Source organism: Gymnodraco acuticeps, unplaced genomic scaffold (genome assembly GCF_902827175.1).
Source record: "Gymnodraco acuticeps unplaced genomic scaffold, fGymAcu1.1, whole genome shotgun sequence".
In the NCBI taxonomy this organism is placed as follows: domain Eukaryota; kingdom Metazoa; phylum Chordata; class Actinopteri; order Perciformes; family Bathydraconidae; genus Gymnodraco; species Gymnodraco acuticeps.
The window spans coordinates 2,049,066-2,071,661 of NW_022990441.1; the positions used below are offsets into that span (position 1 = coordinate 2,049,066).

General features: G+C 43.5%; 1 long non-coding RNA gene across 1 annotated transcript; it reads left to right on the forward strand.

The window, feature by feature from the left end:
• The first annotated feature begins 1,148 nt into the window (after positions 1-1,148).
• Positions 1,149-1,905, forward strand: LOC117552286. Its single transcript, XR_004569918.1, has 2 exons — positions 1,149-1,236; positions 1,741-1,905. It is a non-coding gene; the product is annotated as an uncharacterized LOC117552286 (long non-coding RNA).
• Positions 1,906-22,596: the final 20,691 nt, after the last annotated feature.

Genomic DNA, 22,596 nt, shown 5'->3' on the forward strand with positions numbered 1-22,596 from the left:
CCATTACCCTGCTGCCACCCACGAGTAAATAAATCCAACACAGTTAAGATTGCTTCTATAAAGAGTCCTGGTTTTGTCCTTGCACATTATATTATTAATTGTTGCCTCAGACCTCTGTTGCAATTAAATTGCAATGCTTCATGCGCTGATGATCTGATGGAAAGAGGACATGATTCCTGCAGCTGTTGCAGTCCGGTAACCCGCTATTTTAAGATGTGCACCACCATGAGGATTGGTGGGATTTGGCAGCCCTGAGGACATTCAGTGATGTAGAGAGGAGAGAACTTTAAATTACCGTGGTATTTTTCAGGGAACTGTGTGTGTGTGTGTGTGTGTGTGTGTGTGTGTGTGTGTGTGTGTGTGTGTGTGTGTGTGTGTGTGTGTGTGTGTGTGTGTGTGTGTGTGTGTGTGTGTGTGTGTGTGTGTGTGTGTGTGTGTGTGTATGTGTGTCCAATAACTCATGGTTTTAGCTCTCCTGATAATCAGCACTGCATACACAGGAGAGAATGCTGAGTCCTAACCAACCAGTCAAATTTCAACGAGAGCACAGTAGTTTCTGTGAATGATGCTGGTTGCATGACCTTTAATCACCAATGGACGTGCAGGTTTTTAGATTACAGTGCATGTCGTGTGCTTAATGTGGCTTTGACAATGCACCCCACCTGTGTGCGGACCTGGCAGCTGAAAGCAAACAGAACGGAGGGCAATCAATCTCCACACCAAACTGCGGTGTGCTGTGGATTTCCAGAGACGGATTCCTCTTCCCACTGTGCAGGTGCAGTGAGGAGGTAAACCTGACTGTTCCCAGGATAATGTCACCACACCGGCAGAAATTTCACTGTGTGCAATGAGCTCGCAAAAATAAATAAGGTCCATTCTGTCAGTTTGAATATGGTCACTTGTGAAAGCTTTAAGCCCCCATAATGTCATCAGTCTTGATCAGCAGCTCACTGTACTGAAACTAATACGGGGAATGTTTCTACAGTGTCAACATATTGGCATTTCAACGATCTGTTGAAACCTTTAAAAAATAATTGTGAAATTAATATTCTAAACATTTCTCGAGGAGAGTGTAACCCAGGTTAAAAACCTTCATTCCTATCAGGCTCCCGTAGCTCAGTATAAATGGCAACCAGGTCACTTCCTTGGCTGGTCGCTACGTTGATGCTACACACAGGGATTCCTCCACGATTCCTAAACAGATTAACGTTTTGTTAACAATTGCTGCAATCAGCGGTGAGTCTTGTATTGGTAGAATGTATTTAAAATGTGTAATGTTATTGCAAAATGCCCGAAATGTGCCCGCTAGCTTAGCGGTTAGCGGTTGGCATTTTCAATAGGAAATCTACATTGAAATAGCTCCCGTTAGCTTAGCAACTAGCGGTTAGCATGCTAATAGTATTGCTAGTAGAAATATCTTATGCATGGGTCTTCACTGATCCCAATTACTTTAAGTGTAACCTTGTGGGCTTTTGGCTATCAGCCCTGAAGTATTGTTTTGCTGTTTACTGGCTGAATTTAAACAGATTAATGTTTTGTATAGAAATGGATATAGAAATGTTGTAGGCCTACAACCAGAAATTAATTTATTTTATTTAAGAGATTTATTATACAACTGATGTATTTATTTTATTTAAGAGATTTATTATACAAGAGATGTATTTATTTTATTTAAGAGATTTATTTTTATTTAAATGCTTAAAGGGGAAGATACTAATTATTCCTTGTGACCTTTTACAGGTCAGGTTTTTTGTTTGGATATATTTTGTTTGCCACCTGATGACCTTTCATGGACCTTGATGGCGAGCTAAGATTCTAAACCTATCCTCCTGGGCACCTGAAAATAATCATGTGAATTTTAATGAACTTGTTGATATCTTGAATACAACTATTTTGTAATGCATACCTGGTTTCAGTTTGTATTTTTCACACACATTGAGCTCTATAGTCGTTCCTAGTTCTTCTGAATATCACTCATTTAATTACAGCTAATACACTTGCTACAAGAGCAGTATCTTCATCAACAGAAAGATAACAATTAAAAGGACTAGTGAATTCTATTGATCAGCAAATGCAAATAAGGAGCACTGAAAATACTTTACAATTGTGTGCCACAATTCATGGAAAATACAGATGTCATCCTTGAAACCCTTGTTAAATCAGTATATGTTGATGATCATAAACATGTGAAACCTTTAACCTGCGCCTTTTAGTTGCACATGTATTATTAATCAAAGCAAAGAGAGATAGAAGACACTTTAACTTAGATGCATTTGTGAATTGATTGTTAAGCCTATGCTGCAAAGATGAAAGCGTTGGACAATCAAAGTAATTACAAGACAACACAATGCTATGATTCATGAACGAAGCAATCATACCATTCTTTATATATTTTTTAATTAAAGTTTTTGAAACATATATTTTTTATTTTCATCACAATCATTTTAGCAGAACTCAACTTCACTCCCATGAGTCTGGAATATTTGACATTAATCACTTTAATGCAAGCAGAGCTCTCTGTCTTTGCCCACAAATAATATGTGCCTCGGATATTAAACATGCCACCAAAGAATGAATAAAACATTCACAAGGAAACTACTTTTGAACAAAGGAATTAAAAATGCACTTGAATTAGCATACAGATGTAGCGCTTCATTTCAGACAGTTTGAAACGCGAGGGCCGTGATTGGTACGTGATCTGCCCTCGCTCAAGGGAAAACCTCCAGCTTGACTTGAGACCTCCCCCGTGATAAATAAATGTAAATGAAGCCAGCTGTAATGGATCATTGATCCACCAGGGGGTGCAGTGGGGTTCCACACTGGAGCTCATGTGAAATAAAGTCAGATACAGTACGCTGGATGTACAGTGGAACTTTGTTAAGATCCATATGTCACGGATATCATACTCTGTGCTAAATAAGAGACATGTAATCATTTACAAAACATCACCATGTTGTTATTTAACAAAATAATGTTGTTTAGTCGAAAAAAACGAACGGGAGGAAATGCAGCTCGGCTCTCGATTTTTAATCCTAATTTAATCATCTTCACCACTATAATTTATATTTATGTTCGCCGAATTGACATGAAATCACTGACACATATGAATATACTGTATTCAACTTCATTAAAACGTTATTAACATGCCTAAATTCAGTAATTCACTAAAAATATTTATATTTTAATGGAGCCTCATTGGCAGATCAGGATCCCAACGGTTAGCGGAGGGCTCTTGATCAGCTGAAGGGTGTTATTTTCCCCATAAGGAACAAGTCGCTGCAAATGATCCCGCTTATTACATGGCCACATTCTCAACAAAGTAACGACATGACTCCCAATATTAATTGAAATGCTTTTATGGATTTAGAAAATGTTTTTATTGATTTAAAAAATAGTTGTATGTATTGATTTAAATTGACATGCATCCGCTAAGAAAAATAGTCCGTTAACGTTTTTTAAACAGTCTGAATGAAACGGCAGCTCTCAGCTGTGTATTTACACAACTAATGGCCCATCAACCACTGCTCTCTCCCCCCCTCCCCGCCTGATCTTTCTTCTCCAGCAGCTAAATTAACTGTAGGTTACTCTGAGTGACAAGCTTACAGTTAGACACAACACTGTCATTGCAAGTGACCTTCAGTTAGTTGACTTTTATGTTCAACTGCTAAATTCGTTACTGATAAAAAAGGGCTTCTACTGTACCTTATTACATTACATTGCATTTAGCTGACGCTTTTATCCAAAGCGACTTACAATAAGTACATTCGACCAGGAAGACACAACCTTGAAGAAAACAGAATCATATAAGTACATCAGGTTTCATAGAGCCAAACATTTCAAGTGCTACTCAACTGGCTATAGATAAGCCAGTCCTTTATCAGTATATAAGTGCTTTGTTAATAAATCTATCGCTCGAGGTGGAGTTGAAAGAGATGAGTTTTCAGTCTGCGCCGGAAGGTGTGTAAGCTTTCTGCTGTCCTGATGTCAATGGGGAGCTCATTCCACCATCTTGGAGCCAGGATAGCAAACCCACGTGTTTTTGCTGATGGGAACTTGGGTCCCCCTCGCAGCGAGGGTGCAGCGAGTCGTTTGGCTGATGCAGAGCGTAGTGCACGCGCTGGGGTGTACAGTTTAACCATGTCCTGGATGTACGAAGGGCCAGATCCATTCGCAGCATGGTAAGCAAGTACCGGTGTCTTGAAGTGGATTCTAGCAGTTACCGGAAGCCAGTGAAGGGAGCGGAGGAGCGGAGTGGTGTGTGAAAATTTAGGAAGTTTGAAGACCAAACGAGCCGCTGCATTCTGGATGAGCTGCAGAGGTCGGATGGCACATGCAGGTAGACCAGCCAGGAGGGAGTTGCAGTAGTCTAGGCGTGAGATGACGAGAGCCTGGACCAGAACCTGCGTCGCTTTCTGTGTCAGCTGGGGACCTATTACCTTAACACTAGAACCGCCATAGTTTTTTTTATAGGCCTACCTAACACCGTCAAATCCCGCTATTAGAATGCCATTTTTAACAACATAACATAACACATAACACACTTTCAGGAAAAGTCACGGACTGGGAGACTTTAATATTTTATTGAAAAAAAGTTACATTGCACACACAACACACCCGATTAGCGGTTCTAGTGTTAAATAAACTCACTAATTAATGAAACCAGTTCAATACGCATTATTATTATTCTTATCATTCTTTATGAGCGCAGAAATAGTCTTAAAATCAGAACTGTTTTTTAAATGAAATCTGACGGCAGGCAGTTAGCTCTGATCACCTATGATAAATGCGCCACACCTAATCGCTGGCCATTCAGCCATAGAGCTCCCTCTATACCAGTGGTTCTCAACTGGTGGGTCGCGACCCGTTTGAAGTGGGTCGCGGATGTGTGAGTGAAGAAAACATTTTATTTTTTTTTGAGGAAAAAGTCAAACTTTTATTTTGAAGGCCCGAGTTTCTAACGCTGTGCATGCAGTCGGCGTTGGACTGGAAATACCGGAGACCATAAACGGTTTTGAAAACTTCTCTCACATAGTGATCATCTTCTCAATAAAATATCTTTGCTGATGTTTTTTCGAGTCTTCTGGCCAATCAGAATCAAGATTGTAGCCGGAAGTCCCCACGGAGAATAACTTTGCGGTAGAACTCTTCTTTATACATCCATGGTTACAACTTCAGATAGAAATGAACACATAATGAAATATATGACCCCGGTCTGATGACTGACAGGTCACAGAACAATGGGAGCTATCTACCCTTACCCACAATTGAAAGTAAGTCACACAGACTATCTCCTCTTTACTCTTCTCGCGGCAAGATGTCAGAACAAAGTGAAAAACGAACAATGGCATAAAATATTATTAATATGTCGGGTAGTGATAGATTTATTTATTTTCTTCTCAGTGTACCAGAATGCATAGTTTATGTTAGTATTTCTAAAAATCTCCTGGGGGACAATCCCCCCAGACCCCCCTGCTGGGGTTGGGTTTTCAGCATGCGTGCCTTTTTATATAGTTCAGCTTTGATTCCATCATCTCATTAAACCTTTTTTAAAAGCATACTTTAGTTCTGTGAAGGGATATAAGGGATATATGCACTGTACTTCACTTTTATTAATATTGTATGCTGAAAAGCGTATATATTACAGCACGATTTTTTGTTGAATAGATTTGAGTGCTTCAAAATGTTGGGTCGCGATGTATTGACCAAGTAAAAAGTGGGTCCCGAGGCCTGACCAGTTGAGAACCACTGCTCTATACAAATCAAACTGTAGACGGTGTGAAAGCACCTATTGTTTTAAATAATGGTCGGAATATGACATCCGAGCCTTCTGAATTACCGTGGGACAGCACATTCGAAATTAAAATGTTCAATCAATAAAGTAACATCTTATCTTAATAATATCTTCATATTAATAATAATAATAATAAATCATACAGTATGTGTCCGAAAGGGAGCAGGAGGAAGCAAACACAAAAATATACCAAAAATATACTGCATATTAAAGCAAACGATTGTAAAGGTAAAAGTATGAGCATAACAAATAAAGAAGTGTAATGTAAACATTTACATTATTATTATGATTATTGAATATATGAAGACTATATTATTGAATTACAAGATTAGATATACTTTAGTTGATCTAAAATATTGATGTGTTCAAATGCTCTTCAAAACACAACTGCAAGTCCATGAAACTTGTCTTTCTGTATTTGTGAATGACGCGCCATCTCCTGGTTAAAACCTGAAATTGAAAATCTGGCAACGCCCTCTTGGAAAATAGTGGGAGGGCTTAACATTCCTCGATACTGGTCTTAGGCAGGAAGCTGTAAGCTGGTGTCTGAAATGAGGTGCTACATCTGTATGTCTTGAACTCGAACAGAATAAGAAAAGCTGAGAGGAAGGTTCCCTTTGTGTATGTCAAAATAAGTCTAGCTGTGAAACAGAGAGCGGGAGAGGGATCAGTGTCTCATGGTTATGTGATAATGTGCTTCAAGGCCACAGTGCTGTACACAGAGGAAGGCTTCTTAAAATGCTCTTTGTGAGCTGTGCGAAAACAGTTGTGTGTGAGTTTAGTAATGAATGCATCAGTGTGTTTTTATTGAAACACTTTGGCACTAATTTAATAATTTTTTGTTTGCAGATGCATGTCATTTTATCTGCGTCTCTGATGAAACATTCTTGTACCCATTTGTTGATAACTACCAAATTATTTGAAACCCCTTCAGGAAATAGATTGTAAAAACATATAGAAACACTACATAGATATATGGACCAGAAACCAATTATTAAGCATTGAAAAACTAAATAATGTTTATACATGCTTTACTACAGTAATTGATGTGTAGCCATTATGACAAGGTATGATATCATCAGTTGCAATTTTATAATAGATATCCAAATAATTTAAAGTTTTACAAATGATTTGATAAAAAACAAACAAATTGTATAAAAAAGTTGTACAACGTATGTAACAATTAAAATAACATACTTTTGCTGTCTCTGTGTATTGAAAATCTCAAAAATAAATCATATATAAAAAATAAATAACGTACTTTTTAAAATTGTATTAGTAGTATTTATTATTAAATATAATTTCATTCTGAATTTCATTCAGGTTCGGGCACGTCCAGCTGGGAAGAGACCACGGGGTAGACCTAGGACCAGGTGGAGGGATTATATCTCTTTGCTGGCCTGGGAGCGCCTTGGGATCCCCCAGTCAGAGCTGGTTGATGTGGCCAGGGAAAGGAACGTTTGTGGCTCTCTGCTGGAACTGCTACTCCCGCGACCCGACCACGGATAAGCGGGAGAAGATAATTTCATTTTTTTGTTAACAGTAAGATGACAAGTCACTTAACAAAGCAGGTCCACATGGTGGTTTCTGAAAATACAGTTACATACTGGCCTTATTAAATCAGTCGGTGTCTTAATCCTTATTTTTTCCCCCATCGACTTTCCTTTCCTTCTTTTTCAGCAGAAAACATTGTTCTTATTAGAAGTAGAGTGTTTGTTTGCTCCAATTATTTATTTTGTTCCTCACACAGTTTGTTTTCTATGTGGAAGGCTCTATAAAACAACATCTGATCGATACTAGTCTGCTGCGACTGCTGAATCCCTCCCTCTGGAACCTTGAATTCATCCTTGACCCTCCGCCAAAATCCCTGCAATAAACCCAAACACACACACGCACACACACAGTTTCCTCGTATACACATTTAATTTCACTCTCACACAGTTTCCTATACATACACACATACACACACACACAGGCCTGCTCTAGTTGACACACAGTGATGATACGCCAACTGGCTGATTACCGGCAGCCCTCTCTGTGCAAATATTTACCAGAACCCTCAATAACTGACAAAATAAAACATAAGCAGGGAATACATTAGGAAGAGGGGAAACACTGATCCCAACCTAAGAGAGACACCCGTCGTAAATATCTGATAAGAGTGAGGTATAGAGAAGGAAAGTAGATCAAACCAAGGGAGGGGAAAAGGAAGAAGATGAGAGCAGATAGGGGAACCAAACTGGAGAGGAGGATATGGGAAGAGATTTTTAATGGGTTAAGCTTATCTCCGGTAGGGAAAGCCAACTGCATTTGGGAAGAAAACCAAAGGCGTCTCAAGGTTTTGCACAAATTAGTTCAACTAAGATTCCTCATGCAGGGAAATGTTAACTAACAACACAAGTAAATAACAAGAAAATGAGTGGAAGCAGTGAGTTCTCAAAATGTCTCATTATGAATTTACATTTACTACATTCCTGACTACTTCTCTGTATATTCATTGTATTTTAGAATATATATTTAGTTATTATGCTTATAAGTGGTTCATGATAACATTTTACTTTTGTGTATGTGTACATTATCATATATACCTTTTTAAAGGATTTAAAATATATTTAAATATTCGATAAAAGCTAAATCCATCAAGTTAAGAGGTAAATTAATATGATAACTTAATACAGTGCTACAGGTTATGTGTAAATATATACAAAAACTAAATATAAAATAAAGTGGTGGCTAGCTGTTGAAAATATACTGTATATAATATTGTTTTAAAGTTGTTCCCAGTTTTCAAATAATGTAAGGGTCGGATTCATGTCCATGTATAACATTGCTCTGTCTTTCCAGGTTCAGGCACCCATTTTTGGATTGCTAATCTAAAGTCAGACAATTGTAATAAATGAAATGAGACATGAAGCAAATGAGGAGAAACAAAGTTTGACATGTGACATATGATGGACTAATGTGCAATGGAGAAGCTGACATTAAAGGACAGTTTGACATTTTAAGAACAGGCTTGAGAAGAGGGAGGTTTACCTGAAATAATCTGATTCTATTGATGCCGTAACTCACACCATGTCAGATAGAGTTAATTGTCAAACAGAATCCATCAGCTGTTGTTTATACCAAGGTGAATTGTGAGGAAAAAACGATAGGTTACTTACGTAACCCCAGTTCTCAGAGTAACATGAAGTGAGATGTCTCACTATGGGATGCGCCTCAACGCGTATGCAAACAGAAGCATCAATCTCATTATGCCAATCCTGATTGGCTGGTGATCTTGACGTCAACGTCAGGGAATCCACCCACCCTTTAACTAGCTTGCGCTACGACGCAGCGTCATTCAATAATAAGCACCTCTTCTCGCTTCGCCTTAGCAAGAAGGGCCGTCTGGTGAGACATCTCACTTCATGTTACTCTGAGAACTGGGGTTACGTAAGTAACCTATAGTTCTCATTCATAACACTCCGTTCGATGTCTCACTATGGGATATTGAAACTCCCGTATTGCTAGACATGCTTATCTCGAAAATCACCAAAACAACCAGAACTTAACAGGTAGAACCCTGTCTCAACACGGGGCCCAGCACTGCGCGGGCCACACTTGGAGCAGAGACATCTAGCCTGTAAAAGCGGACAAAAGTGAGCGGCGAGGACCAGCTCGCTGTTGCACAAATGTCTTGGATGGAAACACCCTTGAACAAAGCCCAGGATGTAGCCAGTCCACGAGTAGAATGAGCACGCAGGCCCGTTGGTGCCTGCAAACCCTGACTCGTATAAGCCAGAGCAATCGCTTCCACAATCAAGTGGGAGAGCCGTTGCCTGGTATCGGGCTTGCCCTTCTGAGGGTTAGCCCAGGATATAAAGAGTTGCTCATTACAACGAAACTCTTTTGACCTGTCCATATAGATGCGTAAAGCACGAACTGGACACAGCAAATTCGGCCGCTGTTCCTCAGAGGAACACAGCGGCGGAGGAAATGCCACAATGTCAATGGGGGTGAGCCAACCACCTTAGGTATAAAGGCAGGGTTGGGCTTCAGCAACACTCTCGTTTGCCCGGGGGCAAACTGAGTGCATGAAGGATGTACAGAGAGCGCATGAATGTCACTGAATCGCTTGGCAGATGCCAGAGCCAGTAACAGCACTGTCTTCAGTGACAGGAGTTTCATGTCAGCTTCTTCCAGGGGTTCAAATGGAGGTCGAGTGAGCCCATCTAAAACCACTGCCAAGTCCCATAAGGGCACCAGTGACCTGGAAACAGGGAGGAGCCTGCGAGCCCCTTTCATAAAACGGCAGACCAAAGGATGTTGGCTAGCCGTCTTTCCCTCAAAGCCCACATGGCATGCAGCAATAGCAGCCAGGTACACTTTGAGAGAAAGCTCTGTGTTTATCAATTAAGTCCTGTAGAAATGATAAAATCACCCCGACAGGACATTGAAAAGAGATGTGTCCTTTTTAAAGGCACCACTCCTCAAACACCCTTACAGTTATAGAGAGACCTGGAGGAAGCTCTTGCACTCTGAATAGTGTTTATCACCTTCTGAGGGAGCCCCACTGTAATCAGATTGTACCACTCACGGGCCAGGCCCATAGTGCCAAGCGCTCTGGGTGTGGGTGAAAGATCGCCCCCCCCGCCTGAGACAGTATGTCCCTGCGTAGTGGGAGCTGCCACTGCTGCCCGCACAGCAGCTGATATATCTCCACCAGCCAGTACATTGCAGGCCAGTGTGGAGCTATTAGGATCAGTGTGTGGCGTTGTTCTCTCACTGTGGCCAGAGTTGGGGGTATCAGAGCCAGGGGTGGGAACGCGTACAGAAGGACCGTAGGCCAAACGTTCGCGAGCGCGTCCACACCTAACGGTGCGTTTAAAATCGCGCATTGAAAAGAACAGCTGACATAAAGCATTTTCTTTTGATGCGAACAGATCCACCGCGGCTCGGCCGTAACGCACCCACAGCTGACTCACAATTATTGTATGTAGAGTCCAGTCTGCATATAGTGGTGCACCTCTGGACAGCAGATCTGCCCCGAGGTTCATCACTCCTGGTACGTGGGTCGCTCTCAGAGAGAGGAGACGTCCTCAGCTCCATAAGATCAGTTTGCGTGCCAGCATGTGTAACTGGAGAGAACGCAAACCCCCTTGGCGGTTTATATACGATATTGTGGTCGTGTTGTCTGTCCTCACGAGTCCTCATGAGAAAAAGCAGAAAGCGTTTCAGGGAGGTCTCTGCTCCATCGACCATCGTATATACCCCCCCAGCCCGTCAGACATGCGTCTGTGGTGACCACTTTCCGTGATAGGACAGCACCCATAGGCACGCCCAGTACTAGAAAAGTCGGGTGTAGCCAGTGGCGCAGTGCCATTACGCATTTAATAGTGACCATCACTCTCCGCGCGTCAGAGTACTGTCTGGACTGGGGACAACATGCTCTTTTCTGTGTTTATTACGAAACCCAGGTCGAGCAGGTGTTTTACGAGGACATTCGTCTGCGTAATAGCCTCTTGCTCCGACTGTGCGAGAAGGAGCCAATCGTCTAGATAAGTTGCCAGGCGAATACCCTGTTGTCTTAACGGGGCTATCGCAGCTTCCGTACACCGTACAAAACACTCTGTACTCGTAACAGACACCCTGAAAGGCGAACCTCAGATATTTCCTGTGTGGGTAATATACTGGGATGTGGAAATACGCATCTTTCAGGTCGACTAATGTGAACCAGTCGTTTGGTGCAGGAGACGCAACAGAGATGTGTGAGTGAGCATTCTGAATTTGTATCTTTTGAGATATTTGTTCAGAGCTCTCAAATCTAGTATAGGCCGAATCCCGTTCCCTCCCCGTTTGGGAACCAGGAAATACCTGGACTAAAAGCCGCTCTGACTCTGTTCGGCGGGTATTATCAATATAGCCTTCTTTTCTAGTAGCGATAAAAATCTCTTGCTCCAGAATATGGGCCGACTCTCCCCGGGCCTGTGAATACAGAATGCCCGAGAAGTGAGGGGGTGTGACAGCGAATTGGAGCCTGTAGCCCCGTGTTACTGTCTTGAAAACCCAAGCAGAATCTGTGAGCATCCTCCACTTTTCGCTTCTCAAAGCGAGCGGAGATGTCACAGCTCTGTCGTCTGCCCTCAGTGTCTTTATTTGTTGTGTTATGGGGCCCTCTAGTGTCTGAACACGGTGGTACCCCAGGTTGACAACCCCGGCTGACACTGTGCATGCGCGTGGCGGTGGTGCCTTCACAATCCCGTCTATTGTCCGCCTTTTGAGAGAGGCCGTAGCCGCTCTCAAAAGAGGGGCAGACGACAGACTGTTTATTGTTTTTATTGTTTTTCTTTTCATTTTTATTGACTGCGCCCTTGGCTTCAAGCCTGGAAACGACAGTGGAAAATGATTTATTAGGAAACAACAATGATGACATGTGTTTGTGTGACTTAAACAGATAGCGGAACTTGCTGTCTTTAATGTTAAGTCCATTTCCCTGATGGCGCGAACTTGAGGATGACGTTCTGACATCACTCGAGGCGGCGGGAAGATGGGGACATGGTGGCACCCCGAAAACACATGAGCATCTAACACTGGAACGTGCTCTGGAGCTGGGGAACAGGGAACTTCCAGCTGTCAGGCCGCCCGCTCCTTCTTCCTCGTCTGGTGGCTGAAAACCTGGGTCGGCTGCGCCTGAGCGGCAGCTGTCGGAACCGGAGATTTTCTTGGCCAGCTCCCCCTCGCCTCGTGCCTGGGCTGGGGACCCGGGACGGGCTGTGGTCTCTGCTGCTTCGGTATCTTGAACCGGGCAGGACGTGAGGCAGCTTGAGTGAAGGCCTGCCGCGGGACCATTGAAGGTGGCGGCTGGACCCTTCGGGGAGACAGAGCTGGAGAGCCTCGTCTGCCTTCCTTTTTGATTCGCATCTCAGCTGCATCGAAGCTAGAGCAGAGCCAAATATGCCCTCGGGAACAATAGGCATGTCCAGAACATCCTCTTTTTCCCGGTCTGGAAGGTTCGTCAGGTTGAGCCACCTGGCTCTCTCCTGTACCACCATAATTCCCAGTGCTTTGCCCGTGGCTTGGACTGCACAGCGCTGCACACGGAGGCAAATGTCCGTGATCGCTGCGATCTCGTCCCACATGGCAGGCTCAGGTTTGCTCGACAAGTCTTCGCAGAGCTCCGCCTGGTAGGCGATCAGCAGCGAGGAGACGTTGAGTGCCCTGGCGGACAAAGCTGCGGCTTTATAGGCCCGTTCGGTCATCGCTGACTGGAACCGGTCTGCCTTTGCCGGTACCATGGGGTTCCTGCTCGGTGTCGAAGCCAGCCTCGGTTGGAGGTGGGCTGCCACTAGCGGTTCCATGGGCGGCATGCGGAGCAGGCCGAGCCTCTCCATACCGTCACAGTCCAGGGAGGAGGCACCCTGGATTGGGGCCTTGCTGCTAAAAGGGCGGTCTCTCCAGGAGACCGACACCTCGTCCAGCATCTCCGGAAAGACTGGAAGGAGCTGCCTCTTCGTCCTCGCTGCTTGGGGCAAGTTCTTCCCCTCGTAGCGAGATCTGGAGGTCTCCTTGGCCACTTCAGGCCATGGGATGTCCAGCCTGCAAGTCCATACTTAGGACGGGCGAAGCTGGTGTGCTTTTGCCCGGGAGAGCGGACATCGCTCCCGGCTTTGCAGCCTGAGCCGATGAAACGAAGATGTCATCCTCATCCGAGTCGAACAGGAGGAACTCAGAGGTATCCTCTTCGTCCTCCATATAGCCCAACTCCAGGACATCCTCCACGGGTGGAACCATGGTGAGGTCCAGTTGGGAGCCCCAGCTTGACACAGCGCGGGGCTCCGCTCTCGCGGCTCTTGCCGCCACCGGGTCCCAGCCTGACACGGCATGGGGCTCCGGTTCAGCGGCTGCCGCTGTTGTTGAGCCTCAGCCTGACACAGCGCAGGGCTCAATCTCTGCGGCGGACGCCACCATGTCTTGATTGCCGGCCGGCGAATCAGCGGACATGAGGGGGTCCCGTCCCGACAAGCTAGCTTGGCGTGCTAACCGTCGGCGGAGGCTCTTAATGGTGAAGCGGGAACAATGCCCGCACGAGCCGGGGTTATCGATAGCCTCCCGGGCGTGTTCCAGCCCGAGGCAGGACGAGCAGACCTGGTGTGAGTCTGTGCCTGAGATCTTAAACCCGCAGCCGCATAGCCGAGCCACCGAGTCCCTGACTCCTCTGGTGTGAGGGAGAGAAGGGTCCATCTTCGTTCGCCGGGGTGTCGGCGTGGAGTGGACACGCTAGTAACAGGTACGTTACTGAGAAAAAAATCTAACCTTGCCGTTAGTCCGAAAGGCTGCACTAAAGCAGTTATATCCGCATAGCAAGCTGAGAGCATTAGATCGAATGCCTTTGTCCTATTGCAGGACGATTATGTTACCTCACAGTTTTATTGTACAACTCAACACACTTAAAAGGAGCTCTTACAACTCAAGCTGTGAAACCTTTCAGTATGTGATTATGATGCACTCTAAGTGAACATAAAACAAATCACTACGAATATAATTACTATAATAATAATAATAATAATACATTACATTTATAAAGCGCTTTTCCTGGTGCTCAAAGCGCTTACAAGCAAGTAAAACAAAATAACAAAAGTAAAAAGTGCTAAGATAGGTGGAATAAGGGCGAGGGGTTAGTGGATTAGGAGTTGAAGGCAAGAGTGAAAAGGTGAGTTTTGAGGGATTGTTTGAATGATGGGACGGTGTTGGCAGATCTGACGTGGCTGGGGAGGGAGTTCCAGAGTGTGGGGGAGGCTGCAGCGAAGGCCCTGTCACCCCAGGTCCGGAGCTTTGTCCTGATGGGCTGCATTAGGTTAGCTTCAGCAGACCTGAGGCGATGGGTGGGGTGTCGTTGGATAAGGTCACAGAGAAAGGGGTGGGGAAGGTTGTTGAGGGCTTTGAAAGTGAAAAGTACGATTTTAAAGTCAATGTGGTGTTTGATGGGGAGCCAGTGGAGGTCATGGAGGATAGGGGTGATGTGGTCGGAGCGTCGGGTGGAGGTGAGCAAGCAGACAGCTGAGTTTTATGAATGCAGGTGATCCAAAAAGCAAGCTGTTGCAGTAATCCAGTCGGGATGTTATAAAGGCATGGATCAGAGTTTCAGCAGCGGTCGATGAGAGGGAGGGTCTGATGCGGGCGATGTTCTTTAAATGGAAGAAAGCGTTTTTTGTGACCTGGTTGAGGGAGGAAAGTGAGGGTGGGGTCGAGGATGATGCCAAGGTTACGGATGTGAGTAGAGGCAGGGGTTGAAAATGGAGCCGTTGGTGGTAAGTGATAAATGTTGGGTTGAGCGGGTAAGTGAGTTTGGGCCGATTATAAGTTCCGATTTGTCACAGTTACGTTTTAGAAAATAGTTTTGCATCCAAAATGTAATGTCAGTGAAGCAGGTGCTGAGCTGGGAGTGTGTGGTTGGAGAAATATATTTTGTTGAGAGGTAGAGCTGTGTGTCATCAGCATAACAGTGATTATGAATTATTTTTAGGAAAGATTCTCCAAAACAATTAAATTGATTTAACCCATTTTTACATTTCATCTGCACTTTTTAGCCTGCATTGCAGATGAATTATCGGAACATAACAGCTATTCACTCTTGCCTTGACGTTATGTCATACAAACTCTACCCCATTATCACAAAGCTTTGGGAGTCGAGAGACAGAGGAGTGATGTAATTCACAGCTTTAGCCCCAGCTCAATGTTGTCACTGCAAAAACAACAGAGAGAGAACAAAGGATTTCAGAAAATTGTTGTGTTGAACTGTCTCCAACATTTGGACCAAACCATGTGCAAAATAATGATGAAAAAGTGATAATGTTGGCTAAGTTTTAAGTTTTTTGTAAAGACCTCTGGAGGAGTAGCTTTTTCTCCATTTATAGATTGTTGTCTTATGCAATTGCTGTATTTGCGTGAAATGTTGTAAACTAATGAACCCATTCATCACAATCCAGACAACCTTTCAGTTTTCAACTCGTTATAACCCCTGACATTTTAGTAATGAATCATAACATTTGTAGTGCGTATTATTTGGCCTAATAGGCAGAAATATATTTATATCACTATGACCCTATGGCTTTTCCTGAAACTACCATCTACACCCTACCCTACCTCACATGATGATTTCTCACATGCTCAGAATAGTGTTGTTGTCTAACTGTGGAGATTAGGTCTTGGACGCTTGTTTTGTGTTTTGCTGCTCAAAGATTTCTTAAACTGATTAGCCATAACAAACTTTAGATTTATTGGTGGATGATTAGTTGAATTTCATCAGATGTGTATTTTCCAGGATCAATATGCCCTTCTCCACCTACAGGCTGCTACGGTTCACGATCTGTGCTACAGCCAATTCATATTCTGTCAGCATGGCAGCTTCAGAGAGCTGTAAAACTATGGTATACAACGAACAAATACCCTGATCCCCGAGGTGAACAGAGTATTAGATTTATTTTTGCATGGATAAGCAGCTAGAGGGCTCTTAGACCATGCCCTTTACACTTATGCTGTCTAAATTGGCTTTATTTTTACACAGTTTATTTTTTAACTGTTCTTCGTTTGTTAAGGATTCTGACATAGAGTGCTGTTAATGTAGAGTAAGTAAGCATTGCTCATCTCATCTATACACCCACAGGCACATGTGTATAAGGTCTTGGATAATTGGAGGGTGCCAACATTTCCAGGTCCTGCAGGAGATTTTCAAACTTTCCAACTGTAAAAACAGTTTTCCATAATTGTATTGTCCGTGGAGAAATAATGAAACGTTTCCAAGTATTAAAAAAGCAATAATTCAGAAAAGATGCTGTGTTAGATTGGAAATACAATAAGGGAATAGGTTTTGAACATGCTCCCATTATTTTCTACTCTGCCAAACAGTGGAATTGAAATAAGTAATTCACATAAATTGGCAAATTCCAGAATATTTTTTATGTTTGGGGAACTTTTCCATCCCTGTCGGACCTGTGAACAGGAACATGATTGAATCAGTCAGTGACTGACGGCTCCTTGCCCCACTGGTGGATGATAAACTGTTGGTATAATGAGGGACTTCTCAGCCAAATGTGGTTGGTGCAGTTCTGTCTTGTGTCTCGTCAGATTTGTTAGTATTATTTCTCTGTTTAGTTAATATCGTCAAGTCCGCGTCTGCTAACCCTTTTTTGTTGTCTGTCATTTCCTGTTTTACTTTGATAATCTCCTCTCTCATTTCAGGTAGTTTGACTCATACCCATGTGTGTTAATTGACCTGATTACCTGCCCCACCCTTATTTTTTGCACCTGTAGAGTCCCTTGTGTGTGTATTTATTCTGTGTTTTTGTCTGTGCCAAGTGCCAGATCGTTTCGACCCTTATGATACTTGTCAGCCAGTTGTTATCTGAGCTACGGTGAATTTCTTGGAGTTCTTGCTTTACTTGAGTGTTACCTTGTGTTACGTCCCCACTAGGGATGAGGAAGTGCAACACACACCAGTTGGAATTGCTAATAGTTATAAGTAGTTTTATTATAACAGTGTGAAACAAAATGGCAGGCATGCAGCCTGGAACAACAAAAAGGCCAAAAGAGCACAGGAACCAAACAAAGGGGGGACTCTAAAACTGAGTCTACGTACATACAAAGAAATAGGTACTAACGAACTAAATAACAACAAAACAACCCTCACTATTAAAGTGGTACAGACTAACAAAGGGAGGCTGTAAGAAAACACAGCTAAGGTAAAGGACAACAGTCAAGGCAAGGCAAGTCTATTTATATAGCACCTTTCAGCACCAGGCAATTCAAGGTGCTCAAGTCAAACAATACTACACTAATCTAAGCACATCTAATAACAACAATCCTGACAAACACAGACCACACAAGTTAACCACTGTTAACAGCTTTGCACACAAACTAGCAACTAGCGAGAGGCGTCTGTTCACTCAACAGAGCCTCCAGAGTGATCCTCAGTCACAGGCTTTGAAGTTATCTCCAGCAGGTGAATGAGGTGGAAATGGCAAGTTTCTTCCGGCAGGATCAAAAGCATCGGATGCGCGCAGTTGTGAGTCTAGCTCCAGCTGACGCATCCTGACTTCCTTGTCTGCCTCTATTTCTAGTTTCAGCACCTCTAGCTGGACCTGTGTCTGCCTGCTCCGCTCTTTATCCGCCGCCTCCAACTGGAGACGGGCGAGACGGACCTTCAGTTTACTCCCTTCCCGAGAGTCTGAGCTGCCAGGAGACGGTGGATTGTAACGAGGCAGCGTGGACGGTGCTTCAAACTGCCCGCCGCCCTCGTCGTCACTACCTTCTCCTTTAGCCAGGACATTAAGCACAGTGAGCTCAGCTTGTGCAGTCAGCACCAGAAAACCCTTTCCACCAACTCATCCACCACCAAAGCCTTTATTTCTTTTTTTACCATTTGCTTATCACGGCAAGACTGAAATATTGCGCTATCTTATAGAAGTCGTCTCTACGACACTGCGATTGGAGTGCGTCGGACCTTCATAACGGACCAGGAGATGGCAAGCCAATGACGTCAGGGCACCCGCACAGCTCATTTACATATAACACAGGTTAACACACTTAAAAGGACCAGGAAGGCAGCAGCCGTAACACCTTGCTTATCAGTTATCACCACAAGTAAATTCCTTTTTTGAATCATCTTTTGTCTGGAGTCGTGCATTTGGGTCCTATCATTTTTGTGTGTGCCCCAGTCGTAACATTCTGGTGGTGCAGGCTTCATCTGCAACCAAAACCCCCTCCACAGTTGTTTTTAATGATTATTTTCAAGCAAGTGAGTTATATTTGGAAAATGCTTATTCCTGAAAGTTTTAGGGTAAAGTGATTGGTAACAGAAATACAATTTTCAGTGTGAAGCCATTTTATTGGCACTATCAGCAAAGTCTGTGTGATCAGAAATCGATCTAATTACTCCGCACAATCCAAGGTTAATTTAATTAGTTAGTGTGATTGTTTGTACCTGCAGTCCATTTCAAGCCCCATTTCCACCAGCAGTGTGCAGTGGTACAACCATTTATACCTCATGCTCGTCAACAAAAGGAATGATTTAGGAAGTCATCAAAGGCTCACACACCTTTCTGCATTCTTACAATATTGTATTCTTCCTTACATGATTTCTGTAATTATGTTTTATATAAACCAGATGACTGATTTATTTTAATATTTCATAATAGAGGTTGGTTTGATTCGTACAAGAATGATCCATTTTGATATATATTTTCCATTTCTCTGAATTTACGGTCAGGGTTTAACACCTTCAAATCATAGAAATGTCCCATTTATGTTATATATGTTTCTTATTCTAACACTCATGATGTTACATGATGTTACAATACAAAGCCAACACGCCTACTTTCCGTTTCACTTCATGAGCGTGCCGTGAGCATGCCGTACCAGGAAGGGATTTCCCCCCCACTGTTGATTCTTGTTGATGGCTCTGTGGTAAACCTTTTGGAAGGAAATGGACACTTTCTTTAGTCTTCTTTTATTGTACACACTACTCGTGTGCTGCTGTGCTGTGCTGTTGATCATTCACGGAGATATTCGCGGAGCCTGCTTTCGCCTTTCCGGTGTTTCTGTGCTCAGGAGAGCCGCCACGCTGAGCTGCTGTGCGGAGGAGTTTATCCACCTTGGAGACCATGGCGGGTGGGAAAGGAGTGCCGGGCTGCTAAGGCAGTGGAGTTTTTCTAACCCTGAGACATCGCGGTGAGACCGGTGCGCAGCCATGCCGGGCTGCTGTGGAGATATCGCGGTGAGACCTGGAGCGCCTCCACGCCGGATATATCTGGCTTTGGGATTCTGAAGGATTCACCGGTGAGGCCTGCTGTCTTTCTTCAGCCCTGCATCTCCGGGCCTCCCACCTCCAGTGCCCCGGGCTCGGTGAGTGACGCCGCTTCACTTCATAACGGGAAGGGAATATCGTGGATGCTGTGCTGGCCTGGGGAAATGGGCCACTATCGTGGCTCTGCTGTGCCTTTTGGCTGTCTTGGACGATGAGAAGATTTCTAGTCATCCTGAGAGTCTACTGGATTCATGTCTGTTCTGCCGTCCGCGGTGAGCATCCCTGCAAAGGATCGGGAGTGCTACACAAACAATTACCGGTTACCTTGTCACAGGCAATCAGTTCGACAAAATATGTTTGTCTTTTTTGTTTTCCTGCGATGATGGTTCTTCGTGACTGCTTCTTAAGCTTTAATCACACTCTCGCAGACTTTTCCGGTGATTCTAAAGTAGATGACAATGTATGTGTGTCGTTTAAGATGCCTGGTTTTCTTGTTGCTATTACTGTCAGGAAATGTACAACCTAACCCTGGTCCGCCCAGTAGTAGTAGTCAGATTGCTACTCCTGCTGATTTTAAAGCTAGGTCTGGGTTGGGTTTCATCCATTTGAATGTGCGCAGTCTGTTAGGTAAACTAGATTTTGTCCCGCATTTGGGCAAACTCGACTGACGCTGACGTCATTGTTTTATCAGAAACATGGCTAAATAAATATATTTTGGCCTCTGACATTGCCTTAAATGGTTATAATGTGTATCGTTCCGACTGGCCTAATAAAGGTGGTGGCGTTGCCATTTATGTTAAGAATAAGTTCAGTGTATCCACATAGTTTCCAAATCTATCAGTAAGCAATTTGAATGTTTAGCCTTAAATATAGAAGTGGCAAAGGGGCAACAGGTCATGGTGGTGGGCTGTTACAGACCCCCCTCAGCTGTCAAGGACTCCTTGTCTTAAAAATCAGTTAAAATATTTTATCGCAACTAGACTACAAGGAAATAGTGCAACTTGGAGATTTAACTGGGACTGGTTAACTGCAGTATCAGAGGATCTTAAAAACCTTTGTATCTCTTTGAATGTTACTCAGATTGTTGACAGTTCTACTCTTCGCCCGACATAAAGTCCCCTAATAAATCCTCCCTAAATTGATCTCATTTTAACTAATAATCCCTATAAATACTTATCTGTGCTCTAGCCACAATTAGGGAAACTATGGTCCAAAAGGTTAAACCTCGTATATTATTAAGAGAGACATAAAACATTTTGTGGAGGCAGGGTTTTGTTCATGATCTGTTTGAGTTTGATTGGGGAAAAATCGATCTGGGTGCTGATGTAGAAACTGCATGGTCTTATTTTATCCTGGTTTTATGGAGATCATTGATGTAAGGGAAACTTCTGTGTAGCAATGCAGTGGGAGTCAACCGACTCATGAAGGAGACACAGGACGAGCAGGAGTTCTGATGTCAAAACACTGTTAGTTTATTACAAGCATCGGCCGGAGAAGAGATTCATATCACAAGTCACAGCAGCCAAAGGTTCTGACTGCACCGGTGCGTTGTCATGTCAATTCTGATCGCCTCGCATCTTGGTAGCCCTTTAACTAGTTTACCGAGAGCTAATCAGCATATTGGGGGAAGGTATCCGTGAGCACCTGGAGACACTGAATCACTCATCTGACTCTATGGCTCTTGTGGACCGAGAGTTGACCGGTCATAAAACTGGTAATGTCAGCAATAGCAAAGATTTCCCATTCCCTAGACAGATAACAGACTTAGGGTTCGGTCGTAAAACGTCAAACATGCCGAAGGTCAAATATCTTAAGTAAAGACAAAATGTATCCCTAACAATTGATAGACATGCACCCCTGCGTAAATTTAGAGTAAAGGGACGAGACAATCCTTGGTTTTCTGCTGAGCTGTCTAGTCTCCTTCATGAGAGAAACAAGGCCTGGGCAAAGGCTAGGAAATCAGGCTCAGAGGTAGAATGGCTGCGTTTTAGGCAGCTAAGGAATAGCTTCACTTCACATGTCAAAAGTGCAAAGTCGAAGTACTATTTGTCAGTTACCACAGAAAACCTAAATAATCCTATAGGAAATTTTGGAAAGCCATAAAATCGATATCCACCGGTGAGATCCGTAATGAGCTACCTCCTTGCCTTACCACAGCATCTGGCTCTATATCGGACAGGGCTACTATGTTAAATTGCTTTAATGAGCATTTTGTGTCCTGTGGCTCTCTGTTTGATTCTGTCACTAACTCTGCTGCTGTGAACACCCCAATCCGTGACTCTGATGTGGTCTGGAAAACCCTTTCAGTTTTACTCCTTTTACTGTTAATGTTGTTCATGAATCCTGAACCAAGTTAGATCCTAAGAAGCCGGCTGGCCCGGACAACGTAGAACCTTTCTTTTTAAAGATAGCTGCAGATTGTATTGCTCTTCCTACTCTTTTCAACCTCTCCCTCAGCACAAATGCAATTCCAAAAATATGGAAGTCAGCTTATGTCTTGCCTCTGCTAAAAGGAGGGGAGGCAACTATTTTAAATAACTATAGGCCAATCTCTAAATTGTCAGTTCTGGCGATGGTGCTCGAACGCCTAGTGAGTGAACAAGTAAGGAGTTTTTATGTAAAAATTATATCCTGTCTAAACATCAGTCAGGCTTCAGAAAGAAACACAGCACCATCACTGCCACAATGAAAGTGGTGAATGACATTACGAGTATTTTAGATAATAAGCAGAGTTGTGCAGCTCTATTTATTGACCTGTCCAAAGCGTTTAATACCGTCGATCATCGCATCTTAAAGCAGAGGCTACTCAGTATTGGCATATCCAGCCATGCAGTGGGGTGGTTTGTGAACTACCTCTCTGAAAGGTCCCAATGTGTTCACTTTGATGGGCTCCCTTCTGAGTGGTTAAACATTGCTAATGGTGTTCCTCAAGGTTCTGTTTTAGGTCCACTTTTATTCTCTATATATATCAACAGTTTAGGTGAAAATGTGGATGGAGTAACTTTATATTTGTATGTGGATGATA